At 44.4% G+C, this 19,854-nt stretch overlaps 1 protein-coding gene across 13 annotated transcripts in view; it reads right to left on the bottom strand.

The window, feature by feature from the left end:
- Positions 1-19,854, bottom strand: part of ARVCF (ARVCF delta catenin family member) — a 226,147-nt gene that overhangs the window by 140,878 nt on the left and 65,415 nt on the right. For 8 of the 13 annotated variants that reach the window (XM_050317992.1, XM_050317993.1, XM_050317991.1 and 5 more), the window contains 2 exons: positions 9,902-9,967; positions 1,429-1,530 (listed from right to left, as the gene is read on the bottom strand). The gene's annotated coding sequence lies outside the window, so the exon portion shown is untranslated. Of the gene's footprint in view, positions 1-1,428; positions 1,531-5,795; positions 5,870-9,901; positions 9,968-19,854 lie in introns of those variants that run through there. The other 5 variants (XM_050317997.1, XM_050318004.1, XM_050318005.1 and 2 more) reach the window with 3 other exon arrangements.

The following is a 19,854-nucleotide window of genomic DNA, read 5'->3' as shown; positions in this document are numbered from 1 at the left end:
TTTGGGTTCTATAAATGGTACAAATCTCTAGAGAGATCTCCATGCAGAAAATATAGTGCTAACCTCCTTACAACCATAAATATTGTCCTTCTCTTCTCTGTGCAAAGAAAGACACAGGCAGAAAATAAACTGTATAAATTTTCAGATGTACAATTAGTGACCATAAAAATCCTAACTGCTATGCAGAAACAGCAGCAGGACCAATAACTGCCTTTTAAGAACTGTTGGACAAAGAAAGACTTCTGCATTTCAAATGTTTTATTAGCAGATAAATACTTTCTTGCTGTTGATTGCACTCCTAATTATTTACCCAGGGTTTCAACAATTTACATTATCAGCAGTCTAGACCAGAGGAGAAAAACACAAGCACTGACTCACGAGTCAGTTACTGGGGCTGCCACTTGCAATTTGCTACCATTTGTAAATAAATTAAAGTGCCTCGAAAAGGGTATCAATAAAAGAAAATATTAGACCTCTAGCAGCCAGGTAGAAATTATTCCTTGGGCTCCATTTCTAAACACAGCAAAGAGCTGCCTCCAGAGTGTCAAAGGCTACGCTGACAGCAGCAAATCTCTCTGCCCTGCCTACGTGACTCTGAATACATCAGTGCTGCTCTGGGGCTGGAGCAGGGGAGGAGGATCTGCTTGTTCTGACTGTTCCTATGGAAAGCTGATGGACTGAAAGGCCTCTCCTAAGCCAGCACAGCTTGAGTGCCCAGTAAGGATGAAAATCCCCCCCTGCAAAGGGCCAGGAGTCCCAGCTCACCCCCAGCCTGGGCCCTCGGGAACACGGCCGTGCCTGTGGTCACCTGGTACTGCCCCAAAAAGGGAGTCAACTGCACACCAAGTTTGCTAATACAGTCAAGAGCTTGTGAAGAGCCCTTCAGATTAAGAGGGGTCAAGTTCTGTGAGATCTGAGTACCTAAATGCTAACAGCCCTGGAGAACCTCAAACCCCCTGCACTTCTCCAAGTGTTGTGCCTTCCTGAAGCACTCAGGTCCTCGAGTGAGCGGAGTTTGGAGAGAGCAGCGTCCCCCAGGCAGCTCCAGAACACCACAGAGGCTTCTCTCAGCAGGAGGGGAAGGGCTCTCAGGGCACCCAGGGGACTCTTTGGGTCCAGCAGTCTGAATGCTGAGCAGGCTGTCCCACAGCCCAGCTCGAGTCCACCTGGCCCTGCTGGCAGGAGTGGCACTGCAGGGAGCAGCAAAGCCCGTACAACCCCAGCTGCAGGAGCATGCATGGGAACAGCAGCTGTGTGCTGCTGCAGGGAGGAAAACCAGCAGAAAAAAAGCACAGATGGGGCTTAAGAGTATGTATGGAACTGAGGCATAACATGATGACATTTCCAGCCCTGGATGAGCAGCATAACGTGGCTGTTGCCCCCCATGCAGCACCAGAAATCATGCAGAGAAAACTGAGCCATACACACCTAGAGAGGTACCGGGGCCTGAGGGTTAGAGCTGCTGTGACATCACCCACTAAGCCTAGAACAGGACAGAGAGAGCAGGAGAGCAGCCTGAAGCACAACCAGCTACAAGAGAGAGGAAAGAGAAGACAGAGTTAGTTAGTAAGGTATTATATCACAGCCTCTTCTGTACAGTCATCTCCAAAGTTCTGCTATGTTATAGAAATTATTTATTACACTGTTTTCCTCCCAACTTGGAGGAAAAAGAAACAATATGCAGAGAAGCCAATCCTGAGACTCATAAGGAAAAAAACCCCCACCCTAGTTAATCTGATTTGTGATCAATGCTCGTGTGTTTCTGTGAGATTTACTGTTGGTGTCCTAAATCAGGAAAAGCTCTAGACTGGAACGGGGATGACTGAATGCTGCAAACTGGATACTGGAGCCAGACAATTTAAAACACAGAAACCTAACATGATGCTCTCAGAAATGAGAACTGTTATTCAGGCATGCAGCTTTAGGCCCCATGTCAGATGTACAAGCTCCAAATGGCTCAAGATCACTGTTAGAAAGGGGACATTCACTTCCAGAAGATGCCCAACAGCCTTACAGCCACCTTCTCTGTTCCACCTGTCTGTAAATCTGATCCTACACAACACCAAGGGGAAAGCAGCTTTTGGGATATCAGGTCGTCTGTGTAGCTCTGCAAATCTCTGACCTCCTTTGTCTTGAAACATCTAGCACCAAAACCTCCCTGGGCCAGTGACTGCCAATTCAGGCCCTGTTTTTCTGGAGCACGCAGAGAGCAGAATCCCTGTGGCAAAGGATGGATCTGGGAGGCAGCACAGCCAGGCTTCAGCTGCTACCACAGCAAAAACGGCACAGAATGCAGAGCCAGGACCAACTCCTGCTGCTGGTCCCAGTGCTTCAGAGCATTTTCAGAGAGGAATGTTGGCCCAGCAGATTTTATGCTTGACCAGGTACTGTCTGCCCTCCCGAAGCCAGCATAAACACAATTTCTTGTGTTTCAGCCAAATTACCAGAAATACGATCCTTTCTTTGCATGGATCCAACCTCAAGGGCATGGAGCCATCATGCCAGAAAAACTCATTTTTTCTTAAACTAAACAGAAGTTAGTTCTGTGCTCAAAACTTACTACATATAACAAAACTGCACAAAGATATGCCCAAAGATGAAAGTCAGGAGGCAGAGTGAGAAAAAGATTAATTCTCAAGCAAATGACCATAGGGAATAAATTAAGCATAATTTGGTTTCTGCAGACAAAAGAGTAACACCTTTGAAAAAAAGAATTTATATGGATATGAAAACCACATTCCAGATAGACTGCTTCTCAGACCTTACACTGAAATCTATCCCGAGCCTGGGTCCTCTTGCTGCTCTGGTTGACTGAGTTCTAATCTGACCCTTAACGTGACAACCTCCACCAATGAATAGCAATGAGGAATTCACAAAGAAACCTATTTCAGTGTAGTTCTCTGTAGGCACAGACAGACACACTGTGCTGGTGTCAAAAGAACAACAAAAAAGCTGCTCAGGGTGGTTTTGTTCCTCTGGACAGAGGCAGTCTGTGAAACAAGGTTTAAACTTGGGAGTGAACAAGAGCAGAGGAAATGGTGACCGGAGAAATGGTGAGAGGAGAAAGTCCCTGAGAAGGAACTTTGGGTCTCAGGGACACAGCAATGAACACTGCAGCTCACCAGCTCTGTTACTGCAGGGAAAATGGCCAATGTGCAATATCTGAGGGCTTACATTAGTCAGGAACTTCATCTCATCATCCAGCAGGAATAATTTTGCAGAAATACATAAATTCTGCAAATAAATTTGCAGAATATCATACTATGATCTGGGTTTGGCAACATCAGCGAAAGAATCCAGACACACCTTTGTACACACAACACAGTTCCAACACTTCCCTCACTGCAGAAGTGACTCTGGTCAGCAGCAGCACAGCATCTCTAATCTTATCATAATGGCTCCCAGTCAATTTAAAAATTAATGCTTTAATTAACCTCTTAGTTAAAAGCACTGAAATCATTTCATATCGTAGTACCCTAGAAAAGATACAGTTCTCAGGAAAAAAAAGGATATAGAATTTTCTTGGATCTAATACAATCTATTAATCAGTGCACATTTAAATGACACCAGTCATCTTTCTGCAGCTTCCCTTCAGTAGAGATCCCTCACTTCTGCAGTTTGATACTGGAATTTGTCAGGTTTTCCTCCCAAGGTTTCAGGCTTGGTGACACAGTGTCTGCACAGCTTTAATGACACTGTAGCTGTGTTCCCCTAATAAGGTACATTTCAATTTCTATACTGTATTCCCAAATGGAAAGGAAAATAAATTAGAGCAATATAGAACACCTTTCTCACAACTGCATACACATAACAGCATAAATAATTCAGTTTAATGCTCTAAAGTTCGAATTGAAATATTTTTACAGGGCAATTTTTAAAGTCAATGTTTTAGCCTATGATTACTTTTACCCAACAGAAAAAAAAAAAAAAATTCCATTTCTTCTGGAAATTTGTCATTTATAGACCAGAACAGTGCAGCAGCACCTCTCTAAAGCAGAGCTCTTGGTCTGGGGCTCCAAAGGACTCTCCATTCAGAGGAAGCTGAACTTCTCCTTCACAGAGTGCTGTTCTGCCACACTTCCTTCAGAGATTGGTGTTTGTGCTAATTAAGCATAAACCAGCACAGCAAGATGGCATCGTGTTCCTTCACACCTCCTGAGTGTCCACACCAGGGTTTAATGGGCATGTGACAGTCCATAAACTCAGCCGTGCACTGTAAATTCTCTGTGTAAACAAACAATCCTCATGTATTTCCAAGGGAGTGTCCAGGAGGAACAGTTTTTGTAAAAGCCTGGTAAATACCACAACACCCACCAAGGCAGAGACCAAGGTGAGTTCTGCCCTCAGGATGTGGCTGCTGGGTTTGAAGGTGCCTGCTGCAATCCCTTGCTGCTGCCCTCCCTCCTGGGTGTTAAATCTGCCACCTTAGCCCCGGCCATGGAAACATCAGCAGCATTAACACTTCATTTCTGCATACAGACAATCAGCTTTGCATCATTTCTACTTATGTACTGTGGCTGGGCAGCATTTGGAAGGCAGCACTTTCACTCCCGTATCAAGAAGCCAAGTCTGAAATAACCAGCTGAGTTGAATGCTGTGCACCAACCTCATGGAAACAATTCTGATTATTTTGATGATTTCAGCAATTCCATTTGCTTAGCACTCTATACACTATAATGATCAGGCCTATGTTTACATATCCTCAGAAACTTTTATATTTTTCTTTATATTTTCTGGTTTTCCACAGAAACAAAATGCAACTTGAAAATTAAAGGCAGAACGAACAAGATCACGCTTTGCGATCTCTCGTGGAATAGAAATAGTAAATTTGCTCCTTCTCAAACCTCTGACACCTCTTCTTCTGCGCTGGAACTTGCCAAACATGATTGCCACCAGCCTGATTAGCTGGCAGGCCGATCACTTTAACACCCCAGGACACGTGTCCTTGCATAGCCAAGCTGCTGCACGCCATCGATTTTCCAAAGGTCTCCCCCCCTGAAATCAATAAGGAGTTCTGCTTGGAAATGGATTGCACTTTGTGTTCCCTATCCAATTCACGGATATTCCGGTTCCCCAGTACTCTGAGAGCTGCCTTCTGAGAGCTGCCTTCAGCAGGAGCTGTGTGTGTGGAGCGTCACCCGCACCAGCAGACACCTCAGCCCGGTCCTGGCATCAGCAGACACCTCAGCCCGGTCCTGGCATCAGCAGACAGACACCTCAGCCCTGGTCCTGGGGAGTGGCAGTGGCCACTCCTGCTCATCCTGTACAGAGCAGGGAATTCCACGGGAGTCACGGTGCCCCAGCAGTGCCCCCGCAGCAGGAACAGCCCCGTCTGTGTCACTGCCAGGTACCAGCAGTGCCCAGGCCCCGCTGTCTGCCCCGAGCCATCGGCAGCACGGCCTGCCCTGCAGCCTGAGCCACCCAAATCAATGCTCTGCTCTCAGAACAAGGCCATTTCAGCCAGAAAAAGATAAAGATCAGAAGCAGCACAGTTCATAACTCCACTCCCTCATTCCTTCCCGTGCATTTTAAAGCCTGGCTTCATAAATGCACAATCCAATCTGGCCCCAAATAAGCCAAACATGAACTGTTATAACCTCATGCAGTTACTTCCACAGACTACTTAAAAGATTTCATTAAACAATACATGAGGTTCCTCACTGTTCTGGGTTTCTGAATGTTTTGAGTTTTGCTAAAAGGGCTTCCATTTTAAGAGAGAGGTTACTGGCAGGAACGTGTCTTCAGGTGGCTGCATGTGGGGAACCACAGCTGAGAACAGCCTTGTATTTATTTACGAGCACTGAATTTCCCGTTCACAGAACGCAGGGACAGGAGTCGGGGGCAATTTCCACAGCCAGGCCAGCTTCTCATGGGCAAAACAGAGCAACTGAAATATTACAGGAAGGCTGGAAAATCCTGCAGACACTCATAACTCTTGCATAAAAGATACTGTTGTGCTGCCATCAAACAGATAAATAACAGAATGGCGAGTGCCAAAGCTGAGGTCAGCCCTGCAGTCAGGCAGCCTGATGCCCACTCCAAATGCCCCTGCAAGGCATCAGCACACAACATATTTAGGCACCACATTTAGGCAGCTTATTTAAACTAAGAGCCATTAGGCAGAAAATTGTCCTTTCACTGCACATTTTGAGAGGAGACGGAAAAAAAAAATCCAACTGTGACCCCACAGAACAGTGAGTGTTTTAGCTCAGCAACAGATGTGTCAAATGACTTATCCCAACCATGAGGAGTTAATTGATGCTATAAATAGCACTCTGCACACACACACAAAAATCCACTTAATTCCAGTATCCAGAGCACACAGTCTAGCTTTGCTTATCAGTAAAACTATTTCCCTTTAAAGAAGTGGGCTGGGGTGTTTTACATGTAGATTAACACAGAGAGATAATTTGATTTCAGGCTATTGAGAGATTTCCTTCCTTTTATGTTTCAGAAGAGCAGGGCTGCATACAGCTAAATGAGATCCATAGATTACAGTAGAAGAAAGGCTAATAAAACTGCACAGCCACATTCCTGGGTAATAACAAATGCTTTTTAATTCTAGGGCTGCAATCTTGGGGTTTATGGGGGCATTTCCAATTACTACTTTTAAGATTAATGCAAACAAATGCATCAAGAGAAAACAGATCCTTTAACCCCTCTGAATCAAATACTTACTATCTCCCATAGCATTTTAAACAAATAAACTGGCATTGCTAGGAAAAAAAAAATCACAGTTCTGAAGTGATCAGAGCAAGCATCTTCCCCGTGGTTTCTGACCTGCTTTCAGGAGAAAAAAAACCCAAAACAAAAGCCCCTCAGCTGTTTTCCAGACCATGTGTCTTGTTTATCTCTCACAGCCATATCTAGTGGGTTGTGTGGCTGCTCCACTGCTCCACCAGGGAGCTGAAAACATCAGCACAAACAGGAAAGAACAGAATGTCAATATTCATGTTTCATTCCTGAAGCTACTAAATCAAATTAATTTTATTAGCTGCTTACCAAGCTATCCAATGCATTACTCTCCTGTATTTCCACCTCTCACTAAAACCAACCCTCTTTGGACCCGACGCTGCTTTCAACCAGGAACAGCACCAATGAAGATTAGAGAATACAGAGAGGGAAGAAACACAGTGAGGCCCACTACCTCTAAGTCTCCTCAGTAACATCTGTGTCATTCCAAATCCAGTATTTTTTTTCCCCAAGCTATGTTTGGAGGCCTGAGGCACCAAGTAAATGCACTGTGTGAGACCGAAACTATTGATCTGCTTTCTGCAATGGCATGTGCTGAGCAGACCCTTCTGTTTCAGCCTCTGCAGATTTAAAATGCAATCCAAGTTCACCTTCCCCTGTAAGTTTAGGATGCAATCCAAGTTCATGCTGATTAACACCACAGCTTTTTAGTATTACAAGGCAAACATGCATTTGAGAACTAATAAATAATTTCTGAGCAAAATAAAAGTATTTAGCTCATGTGATGTCTTGAATAATCATTCCTTTCATGCATAAACATATAGAGGCAGAAAAAACAGATACATTTTAATGACAGCCCTGGAGAAAGTCATCATTCCATACGGTGCAGTTTGGCACACCACATCTCCCAACAGAAGTCCCTGTTCCACACTGCAAAAACACCCTGCTCCAGTGAGGGGGTGCCTGCTTGAGGGGCAGAACAGTCACCAGAACTGCAGTTCACCTGCCCTGTCTCCAGGTGCTGAATCTTCAAGGCAGAAATCCTCACCCCTGGAAGCATTTTCTCCTCTATTAGCCAAGAATCTTGGCTTCTCCGGGGTTACACTGACAGCCTAAGGAGCCCTCAGAGAGCAATATTCAGGACATGCCTGGTTCATATCAGTGGGTAAATCAGGATGCCATAGTAACCCCATTGATTAGTGCAGACTCCAGTACTCTTTACTCCTTCAGATCTTCTTTGCATGGCCCAGACAGGCAGTGCTGTGCTTACACTGCCAAGTGTTACATTCACACAGCCACCAGCACTTATTGTTATTACATCACTGCAGCAAGTGGCAATTTTCACAGCTGAGATTCATGTCTTCATTATAAAAGCATTTTATTCAATGGTTTGTGGCTCTATCAAAATTTAAGGGTTTGGGCTGAAGTTTTCCCTGGTAGGTCTTTCCTTCAAGGCCAAATTTCTCTTTTAGGAAAACTTCAGTGAGAGTAACTGGGCTGTTTCCTGTATCAGCTGGGGAAATCTCTGTGCAGGTTTCTGCCATCAGAGGCTCTGCAGACACAGCAAAGCCCCTGCTGTCAGGAGCAGCCCCGGGGCTGCCAGCACAGCACAGGGACAGGGGCCTGCCTGCAGCTGGGGACGAGCTGGGAGCCTGGCAGGGCTCACCACCACCCTCAACAGGCAACCAGCAACACCCCAACAAACCCCCAGGGATTCCCCCATCCCTCTTTTCTCTCATGGAAACCTGTCCTGAACCTGACCTTCCCCCAAGCCTCCTTCTGACCGCATTTAAACATCTGCTGAGGTCGACCCTGGCCTGAAGAGCAGCAGGAATTGGGCAAGGACTGGATTTAGGGGTCACTGCCAACCGTCTTTTGGGCAGATTTTCTTCCAGAGAGCTACAGTTGGACTCTGACCTCACCCCTTGCAAGCCTATCCTGCATTTGTATCTTTAACTAAATCTTAATGCTTTCTTAATTGCCCATCAAGAATATTTCTTATTTCCAGGAACACACATCACTAATGCCTAATATTATGGTTATTTGGAAGCAGAAATATTTCTTCCAGATCACTGATGATCTGCTCCAAGAACCAACTTTCTATTCAAACATTCCTTTTTAATAACTGTTCTGCTAATAACTGTGCTAAGTTGGAAAAATAATCATCTGACTTTACTGTCTAACCACTTCAAACGTTTAAAGCAAATTCCCTCTATTATATCAAAATTAAAATCTTGCACTGTATAAACAGGAATGTATTCCAGTTATTATAAACACTTCTAACTCATTTCATGAAGACTAGTAACAGAGGTAAGTACCAAACAACTCAGACAGTAAATACAATGTAAACTCTACTGAGAATCTTTCCTACAAACAGCTTTGGAAGTTTAAATGAGCTATTTACTTCCAGTAAAATTTTTTGGTTTGACACATATAAAAGGAACAATGTTTAATCTAAAAACAATCAAATGAAAATGGCAAGAACTTTATAGAACTCAGTAACATGATACTTGTTTTTCAGAGGATTATTTTCAAGGAATGCTTGGCTAAAACTAAAATCCACCTACACTGAGAAAAATAAAGCAGTACACAGAAGGGAGCAGCATTTCAGGAGAATAAACAACAGAGTACTTTTATATTTAAACCCATTATTCCCTATCAAGTCCCCAGATTTCAAACAGACACACCAAAGCACTAAGGTGAATTTGAAGCAGCTGAAAATGTTTATGGTCATCCCCTAAGCAACCAGAGGACTGGCCTTCTGATCCTAGAAAGGCTAAGGCAGAGCTGGCAGGGAGGGAATGGGGAGAGGGAGACACACCTCAGGAGTGTAACCCCTACCCATGGCAGGAGGAGGAGGAGACCTGGATCAGAGATGGCACCAAGTCACAGAGGACACAACTGTCACCCCTGTTCCCCTCAGCTCTCAGGAGCATTTCCCTTTGCCAGAGCCTCACCTCACAACCAACCACCCCAGGGGCTCCTGCCCCGCTTCCACTTTCAGATCTATCACAGCTGTTCCCCCCTTCCTGCTCAACCACTCCACCACTATTTTAAACAAATGTTAGTAGGCCTTCAATAGCATACAAAGGAAGGCATTTCTGAGATGTGTAAAGACAATTTAATAAAAGGCTCATGATTTAAGAACGTACATAATGACAAAGCAAGATACTCAGGAGACCTGAACTCAGCTGCAGAAACACAGTACCTTTTACAGTGCTCCTTTCTTGCAGTGGCTTTAAGATGGAAATTCTCCTCTGGTTTGATGATAACTCTGTCAGAGAAAGAAAAAACATAACAAAGACATTTTTATTCCACCTAGGGGAAGTAGGAAGAGCAGATTATTTTTAAATAACTGATATCATTTACATGATACAGTGGAAATCTCTTGGTTGTATCTATCCTTTGGTTCCCCTTCCCTTCCTGAGTCATGCTGGCTTACCAAAAGGCATTACACCTCTGGTATCTGTTCCACCATCACCTGAAATGCCAAGAAAATCCACAGGAGTGGAGTATGGAAAGTGAACTCTGTAGGAGCTTGTTTGACTAACTGGCTATTGCAATCCTCTTGATTTCTGTCCCAGTGCCATATGTCCCATATGTGCATGTATCACACACTGCTGAAGCAGAATTCAATCCAATATATATTTAATTCCCCTTTAACTCCTAGATTTAAAATCCACAACTGTTTCTCTCGTAAGCATACACCACATCATCCAGGTCTAAATGCCATCTAGTGGCTCTAGAAATGTCAGCTGTGGCTCCACAAATACACCTCATCCCGTTTGACATCCTTCCTTCCAGCAGCAGGAAACAGAAATCAGGGCAGGAGGACATTCACCTTCAGCTCACCAGAAGGAACTCACTGCTTTTCAACATCTCACTTTTTGCCTGAGCTTCCTGCATCATTCCCACTACAGCATTTCTTACCTTAGCAATTTCTCCTACACTTACTGGAAAGAATACTGCCCTTGATTTTTGTTCTCCTTTCCACCTATACTTTTGTTGTTGTTGATTCAGAGACAGGTAGACAAGCTGCCTGAGGCTCGGGGTAAGAGCCAGTCCCACTACAGCAATTCCTGTGCAGCTGTGAGCTATTGAATCTTTTTTCATCACAAAACTGGGAGAAACAACATTTACCCCCTTGACAAGACCTGGAGAATGTGGGATGCAAAACACCAGGGGTGATCAGATACACCCACACCAGCGGTCTTCTGGTGATAATCCCATTTGTGTGGCCTGACATTTACTGCTGGTTAGCAATTAAAAACTACTTGTCTTTTCAGTACAAACCCAGTTGTTTGACTCCCTTCTCTCAGCAGTGTCTGTGGAACAGGGACAGCCCCAGCGTGCCGGGACCGTGGCAAACAGCTGGATCAGCTGATGCTGCCGTGCCACTGCAACTGGGCACTGCTCTGTGTCACCTGGTGCCAGCCCAGAGACTCAGCCCCACGTCCTGAAGGCTGGAACCTGCTGAGGGCTCATGGCTGCACTGCCAAGTCCCCGTCTGATAACCTGCAGTGCAGGGCAGAGGGGCCAAACCCACCAGCTCGGACCACGCTACATTTACAGAACACCTGGGCTTCATCACAACAATGCTGCTTCATCCCAGTGATACACTTTTATTGCTTACAGCTCTCAGATGAGAAAGGTGGAGGAAAAAAAACCTGTTATGCCTTTTCAGATTGCTTGTTATCTCTCACTTGTAACTAATTATCCCAGTCACACTGCTAAAGACTGAGTGGTTTTATGTTCACTCGCCAAGAAATGACAAAAAAAGAAAGAAATTAGACAATTAGTCTCTAGCTATAAGAACTAATTAAGATAAATATTTTCAGAATAAGGAACTTAACAGAACATCAAGGCACTGACACTGCAAAAATGTCTGGGAAAGTAAAGCATCTCTCAGCAAAACCATTTCTTGCCAGTCAGTGAGCTCCTCAACTGCATCCCAACCACACTTCCTTCTTGTTCTACTCCAGTAAACATAATTGGTTATTAAAACTTCTTTCTAACATGGGGAGAATGTGAGTAGCTTACTGGACTATGGGAAAGCTTTGGGACCAATGCTGATGCTGCCCCCCTGCAAGTGTGCACTGCTGACAGATCAGTGTTTTCACACCAACACCGTGATGGGAAACACTGTCACAACCAGTTCTACCATTCCTGTGTCCTCACGTCTTATTTCTGCATCATCAGCTAAGCCTGCACTGTGCTGGCAATCCAGTCCCCACACCTTCTTGGTCCCTTACTCAAAAAGCTTCTGAACTTGCAGCCAAGTTCTTGTGAAGGCTTTCCAGGCAGTCAGTTGTGTGAGCAGCAACCTTCAGACAGGTACAGCACAGGAACTGCACTGCATCTGCCATCTGCCACAGGAACTGCACTGCATCTGCCACAGGAACTGCACTGCATCTGCCACAGGAACTGCACTGCCTCTGCCACAGGAACTGCACTGCATCTGCCACAGGAACTGCACTGCATCTGCCACCACAGGGAACTGCACTGGCTCTGCTGGCCCCTGGCTCACGCTGTGCCAGCCTCATTCCCAGTGCCAGGGAGCCAGCCTCACACAGTCAGACAAACACGCTGTGGGGCACGGAGCAGATCCTTCACCTCTGCACAGAAACGGGGGCAATGAACGCTGCCAAGTGTGAGGCAAGCAGAGCAGTTCACAGTAAATGAGACAATAAAACGCTGTGGACAGACAAGCAGACTGCTTTTTCAATTCAGATGCAATACCACTATAAGCACACACTACAAAATCTTGCCAAGGGCATGAATGGAAAGCCTTTCTCTTTGGCTCTCCCTGTCACTCAAATGTCTGGCATTTCTGGCATTAAAATAACTAATAAAGAATATGGATGACATAATTTATTTGGTAACAGAAAAATTACCTGCACATTCACGGCTACAGCCCTCACTGCACACTTCCAACCCAAAATCAGCCCCAAGAAGTCACGTTTCTCTCGCTTACAGCAGCACATCACAACTTCTGGTACCAGCAGCTCCACCAGTGGAACAGAGTCCAGTGCAAAAGAGCTCACTTGCTCCCAAATTGATTTGTCTGTCCATGTTTTGTTGTTATTGACTGCAAGAAGCTGATACCCTCCAATGCTATGCTTTCCTTGGCAGGAGCTTAGCCACAGATAAATCAGCAGAACTTTAGGCAGAACTGAACAGCATTCTCTGGGCTGCATTTGGCATCTGCTGTGATTTACTTTCTTAACCAAGAGACAGGGAGGAGAGGAGAAAGAATTTTTTCCCCAAGCACCTTCTCCCTTCACCTTCTATCTTCATTTGCTAAACTGTTTTATTTTACAGAGAAATGCAGAGTATTCTGACTGGCAACACAGTTCTGCTTTTATGTAAGGTATCAGATGGCAAACATGAGGTATCTACATTACACAACCCAGTGTGTGGGCACATACCCTGTCACAACTTGCATCAAAACATATGAAACAGTCATGGGAAGTGAGGTCTCTTCACTTAGAGATGTGATACAAACACAGCTACCCCACAACAGCCACGCTGTACACTCATTATGAGGCTTTCCATCAAAAGAGGCGGACTGCAAGCTGTTTGATATTCTAATATTTACACTCAATTATCTCTAGAAATTTATTGAAAACAGTATTATTTTTGTGTTACTTAGGAGCTCTGAGTTCCCTTATAAACTCCTACTCATTCTTAATTATAGTGTAAATCAGCATGTTAACAGCGAGCGAGCAGCCATGAACTAAAGCAGCCGATACAAATGCAGACAAAGTTCGGACAGAAGCGGTGGCAAAACGCCCAGAAAAGTTCCAAACCCCCTCTGAACAGCTCAGTCATCCTGGAGAGATACACAGACCCCTCAGAAGAGATGCACTGGATAACAGCAGTTCCTGCCAATAAATTTTATATAAATATTACCAAAGCAGGAAAGAGCCCATGCATCAGTACACAGACACGTCACAGATAAGGACTCTTTTCAGATGTCAGGGCTGAGAATGTACAGCAGGCTAGAAAATGTCACTCCAGTCACTACGTGAACCCCATCACTCCTCGAGGAAGCGACGCTGAACTCACCTGGCAGAGCCAATCACCTTTCCTGGGCTGCCCCAGTGTGTGCATGGGGACATGGCACGGTAAAGGAACATTTACAGCACGTGGAACTGCACAAACCAACACACAGTGAGTCACTTCACTGTGCAGAATTAAAGCTCATCCTTCCTTCTGAAGGAAATGTCACAGACTTCTGTGTGTTGGGTAAATTAATATTTATAAGAAGCCCAGACAGTTTAACGTTTTTAATACGGGACTGAGATTTCCTCCTGAACATCAAACAGAGGAGTTGCATTAAAACAGCGGTTTCTTGATTGCCACAAACCTAAATGACAGCATTGCCAAGCTTTGTTTTCCATCGTGTCACACCGATTAGCAACTGTACACAACTGGGACACGTGCAGGATCCCCCGAGTAGCCGTGAATTAGACATTCCTGACTCTTTAAAGTTAACACTGATGATCTCCTTAGCAAGGGCCTGCTGACAGCTGCTCGTGCTGCTCTCCTAATATTGCTGCTCATAAACACACATCCAGGAATGCAAAACCAAGGTATACACATAGCCTGGTATCACACAGGTGCACATCCACATGTAATAAGGGAGACTCTGCCAACAGCGTTGTTTTCAGAATTTACGTAGCAATAAAGCTGTAGCTGAACACCTTTTATAAAAAAATGCAATTTAGAATTTTACAGCCTGATACGTGTAAGAATTCAGCACACCCAATTAAATTAAAATGCAACACTTGATCACCTTTCATGGAAGTTTTGAAGGGAATTTTGTTGTATTTCATTTTAATGTGAAGTTTCATTTAATGTAGATGACAAATGGCCTGATTTTGTGTTCTAATATGCTAAGGTTATCCCAGTAGAACATGACTGTGTTCATGGGGTAACCAAAGTCACCTTTTAGGTATTACAGAAAGAGGATACATTTATTCATTTATGTGGGAGGCAAAGGTGATGTTCCAAACTTTTATAACGAAATTTATCTTGAAAAAAGAAGAAGAAAAAAATTAATCCTGGTTTTACTGATAATACATCAGTGCCAGTAAAGCTCACAAGTGCAGGAAACTGCCTGTAGCTGGTTTTATTCTCCAGGGGAGAATTTCCTCTCCCAAAGCAAGCCAGACCCAGTTCTGTTATCACTGCCAAGACTGTTTTGTCTGGATAAAAATTTCACGTTGAGGCCTGTAACTGACTGTAAATAAAATTCCAAATTAATCACCCATCATGTACAAATTTCAGTAGGTAACAACTCCCAAACCAGCATCTCCTGCCCTGGCAATTACACTGGCAAGGGCTCAACTCTGAACAGAAGCAGCTACCAAAGATTTTGTCAAGCTGGGAAATTCCTCACTGAAAATATGCACTTGAAAAATGTCCAGTTCTTTCTGTGCCCAAAGGGAAGCAGAAAATCAGCCTGAACAAAAGCTTAACTAAGAATATTTTGTGAATAAAATTGTAGAGTTGCCTAGCTTAAGAACTGTATTTCCCCCCTACATCTGCATTCCCAGTGACAGCAGTGTATCCCAGGGTCAGGGTTAGGCAGAAAACCAGTGCCTAACCCTGAGTCAGACCTTCCACTACAGCCAGGTGTGTTACCACTGCACACTAACAAAGTTAAAGGAGAGGAACAGAAAATACAGGTAAGACTGGAGGAGTCACAGAATGGCAGTTCCCTGAAGGTCAAGAGCTGTGAGTGAGAAGCCAAACTCCTGAACCTCAAAACTAACCCTCACCACCCAAGCGATGCTTTCCTCTCGTCCTCAGCAGAGACACAGCTGACTGAGGCCTCAGCCACACCTCCTGCAGTTCTTCACTTGGACACCTTTTTTTAATCTTTTTTTTTAAAACAAGAACATACAAAACCATTCAAAGCCCTGTAGCAAACCTGCAGAATCCACAGTACCTCATGGGTGGTAGGAGGTGCACACATCTTCCAGGAGACTGCTCACGTGGATGCATGTGCATGCAGGTAAACCTAATGAACACTCCCAAACTACCAAACTACATACAAACAGTTAGAGAACCAAGAGGGACAAGCAGTTAGAATATTTCAGATGTGCTGGCATTCTTTAAATTTTACGTTCCAAAGAAGCACTGACTAATGAAGTTCTGGCAGTAGAAACTGGAAGGATGTGCCATCTGTACCTGAGTGACAGTGAAAGAGCACGGCACGACTGTTTGACCCACACAACAATTACATATATTCTATTTAATCGTGTAACAATGCTTCCATTTGTCTCTGCTGAAAAATAATTTTGGAAGTTCTGTTTATTAATGATGGCCTGAAGGGAGAAGTTCACAGGAAGAGAAGAAGTAAGATCTCTACTCAGTCATGCACATGGAACAGTGTGACATTAGCAGAGATTAGGATCACTGATATAAATTGCTTCAGTAAAGCAAAGGGAAAATTACAGGTGAAGTATTGTAGCAATCTAAACCAAAAAACAACTGCCAGGGACAGATATAAATAGCACCCAAACTCGTTGCTCTATGAATGTAAAAGAGATGGCTGGGAAGAATATCTAAGGATAGAAGAAATCAATTGTTTGCAGTTGATAGAGATGAGAGCTTAGTAACCTTTCCTGGCAAACTGGGAATTCACACACAAAGCTGGGATAGTTTAATGGACAAGGAAACACAAGGAATATTTCTGTTCCAAGTCCCAGAACACTCACAAGCTGCATGTTTCATTTTCACACACTCAGGCTACTGGGCAGTCGTAGCACTCAGGCTATTTAAAGATACCCCAGCTTGTTCAAATACTTAGCTACAGTTTTCTCAATTCCCAGGACAAACAAAAGCAGCTAAAATGTGCACTATTAGCTTCCAGAAGTATGTGTTCCCACATTTGCATAAAGGCTATGTAAGTACCAATAATCTTATGTTAATTGAAGCATGATAAATATATGTATTTATTAACAGAGCTCGTTTCCCAGTGCTTTCAGTATGTAAGTTTAAGGCTCGTAGAATCATAATGGTTTCTTGGGTTTAGTCTGGCCTTTAAACACTAAAAGAGTTCAGTCTCTTCTTTTAAAAGGATTAAAACATGAAAGCAGCAGGAATTTGGTTATCCAGCCACTACTGAAGCAAAATTTACTTTGCTGCACTGTTTTCTTTTTTATGGTGACTGCTCTCATCATTTTCATGTGTCACCCTAGCTCTTCTGATACAGAAAATTTATTACAGACCTACTGTAAAGAAGTTGAAACAATTATTTAGACCCACATATATATATATGTATGTTGCTTTTCTAAGAAATACTGCAGGGATGTGCTAGAGAAAACCTAACCAAGGAAGAGAGTTGGGATTCTGAGACAGTACAGCAAGACAGTGTGTAAAACAGAAACAAAAAAACGAAAAGGGGGGGCAAGGGGGAATTTTTAAAAGGGTGGGGGGTAAAAGCTTGTAGATCACTAGAAATTTGGCAATTACACTTTCCTGGCTGATCTGTTTTGGTGACAGCTTGGCCTTTCAGTCCCCAAATACTGCATTTTGTTACTAGTGGAGACACAAACAGGAGGGCTGAGAGGTGTCTGAAAGGCCCAAACGAAGCAGTGCAGGACTGAGGAGTGGAGCACATGCTGGAGGGAAAGAGGCTGACACCAAAGAGATTTGTGGGTGGGAAGAACACAGAACACTGGCAGGGAAGGCACTCAGGAGACCCACATTTGCCTGTAAACACGAGAGCAGTGCCAAGTGTGAACTGGCACTGGCAGCCTGTGCCAAGTGCATTTGGAGCTGACCCTGGAGAACTGTCAGGAGCACCTGGATCCCTGGGTTTATCCCTCTCTGCTCTGCTAACTTGCCCGAACAAATATTTGAATGAATGAAGCAGCAACGGGCTAATTAATAGTAATTATTATTTTTGATACATGATTTAGTGATGCTGAGAGCTCTCTTTGCAGCCAGGCAGAGGAAAAACAAGCAGCAAAGAAAATACACGCCAGCATGGGAACGAGGAAAATATGGTGAACAGTGAAGAAAGCACACCCTGAGTGTGTCCTACAGAGCCACCACTGGTCAGGAAAGGCAACAGGTAATTACTAGGAGAGAAATAAACAGGTAAACAATTCACATACATTTGCTCCATGCTACAGCTCCTGCTATACACGTTGACAGTAGGATTAAGACACATTCCTGGTAAGAGCAGTAAGTGTGGAACCACACTGCTTTTAGATGTATGTATTTACCAGTCTAGATTTGATACACCTGTTCAATCCGTTTCTCAGTACCACATAACCCTTCTCCTCTTGCTCACAAAAGAAAGCAAAGATAACTGAGCACACAGGAGATCAGAGACAGTCACAGAGTGTTTGGAGTGCAGGTACTCCGTGCCACACCCTGGAGCTCTGGGGTGGCGGATGGAGTGAGATGTCACACCTTGCAGAGCCCTTCTGTGGAGCTCACTGCAGTTCAGGCTCCCAGCAATGGAGCAGGCAGTAAGACAAGGTGGGAAAGCACAGAGCAGTGAAAAGCTGGCAGATCTAATTTTAGTTCTGCCAGCCTGGACAGCGTCCTCGTAACGAGCAACAGATGCGATCAAACCCATCAGCAGCCCTCGCTGCCCCAGTACAGGGCACCAACCCCATTAATGACACAAGTCCTGTTTGCATCCTAAATATTTATAATCTGCAGATTTAAGAGACACAATATGGCTGCACATGGGTTCTTTTGATGTGCCTTTCACTGGGAGCAGCCAGGCAAGGGCAGCCCCGCAGTCCCGACGTGGTGTGGGACGGTGGGAGCTGCTCCAGCCCAGCACCACAGTCTGGGGGCTGAGCCACACCATGAACATGCAGGTGCTCGTTTTCTCCCCTCCCATTTTATTATTCCTCCTGATTCAGTGATGTCTCTTATTTCTGTGGCATAGCCTTATTATTCAAACCCTGCCAGGCTCTCTGACTGTTAACCATGCACAGCCCTTCAGGAAGGCAGCAGGAAATCAGACTGTGGAAGAACAACCTAATTTCACTCCAGATGTTAATGAAAAGAAATCACTAAACCCACAGCACTCTAAATCAGTAAGAGAATAACAGTCCACATTTAGTTGTGATGGAAATCCAAGGCTGAGGCCACAGCAAACCTTAACATTTCTCTGCTGTGGTCCCTGGGGCAGAGCCTTTGCTGGTGGAAGTCCCAACCCAGCGTTCCTTCCAGGAGAAGCTCTCTGGGAACAGGACCCAGCGTTCAGTCGGTCTGAGGTTTACAGCTCTGAAGGGCAGATTTTAATTGTCTGTGTGTCAATCATAAACCCATCCAACTGTCATGGCAACACACAATCATGAAGAGTCAAATGATTAACTTGGCTGCTGAAACAAAAGTTTTATTGCTGCAGTTGACTGAAGCTCCCTGGTTTGCATATATTCAGTGCATGGCATTAGAGGAATGGCCGTGCTGCTGGACACACTGCTCTGCCAAGACCTTCAATGGATTTGGTACTTCAGTTCTTTGTAGAAAACATGCATTATTCTGATTGTAGTTAGGCTAGCAGGATGGTACAGAGTATGCTCCAATTCTGTGAGACTCCCATGTTTTTGTCTACCTTCAAACACGACTAATTAGGTTAATTGAGTCAGTTGAGAATTTAAGGCATAAGCACGGCACATCATATTTAATATACTGCTTAATGTGCTATCCCTATGTCTTTGACAGATGATTTTCAAAGTACTCACAAGAATTAGGTTGGAATGGCTTTTCCAAATCAAAAACCCCACTTGGCTGCCCTTCCACAAAGCCCTGCCTTGTGATCTGGAATTACGGCCTCCTCACACCAAGACCCACACTGCCCTGGAGGCAGGGCACTGACACTCGACCTGCTGGCAGACTGGGGGGGAAACTGCCAGGAACTCAGTTCTCAGTACCCAGTTCTTCAGGTACCTAAACCCTGACTGATCGTTGAGGAGTTGGGACTAACTCAACTAAAGTAAAACAGACACCCAAGTAATGCAGAAAGCTGTAGGAAGCCTCCAACCTTCCTTACAGGTCTTCCTAGAGCTGCCTATCTTCTTCTTTCTGGGTCTTCCAGATCTTAAATTACTGCCCTGAACTCGGGCCATTCTTCTCCCTCTTACAAACCTATGGGTTCTCCCTCTTGTTTTTTTATCCATG

This window comes from Myiozetetes cayanensis, unplaced genomic scaffold (assembly GCF_022539395.1).
Source record: "Myiozetetes cayanensis isolate MyiCay16 unplaced genomic scaffold, myiCay2020 scf21, whole genome shotgun sequence".
NCBI lineage: Eukaryota > Metazoa > Chordata > Aves > Passeriformes > Tyrannidae > Myiozetetes > Myiozetetes cayanensis.
The sequence above is the reverse complement of the archived record's forward strand: the minus strand, read 5'-3'. Positions and strand labels throughout refer to the sequence as shown.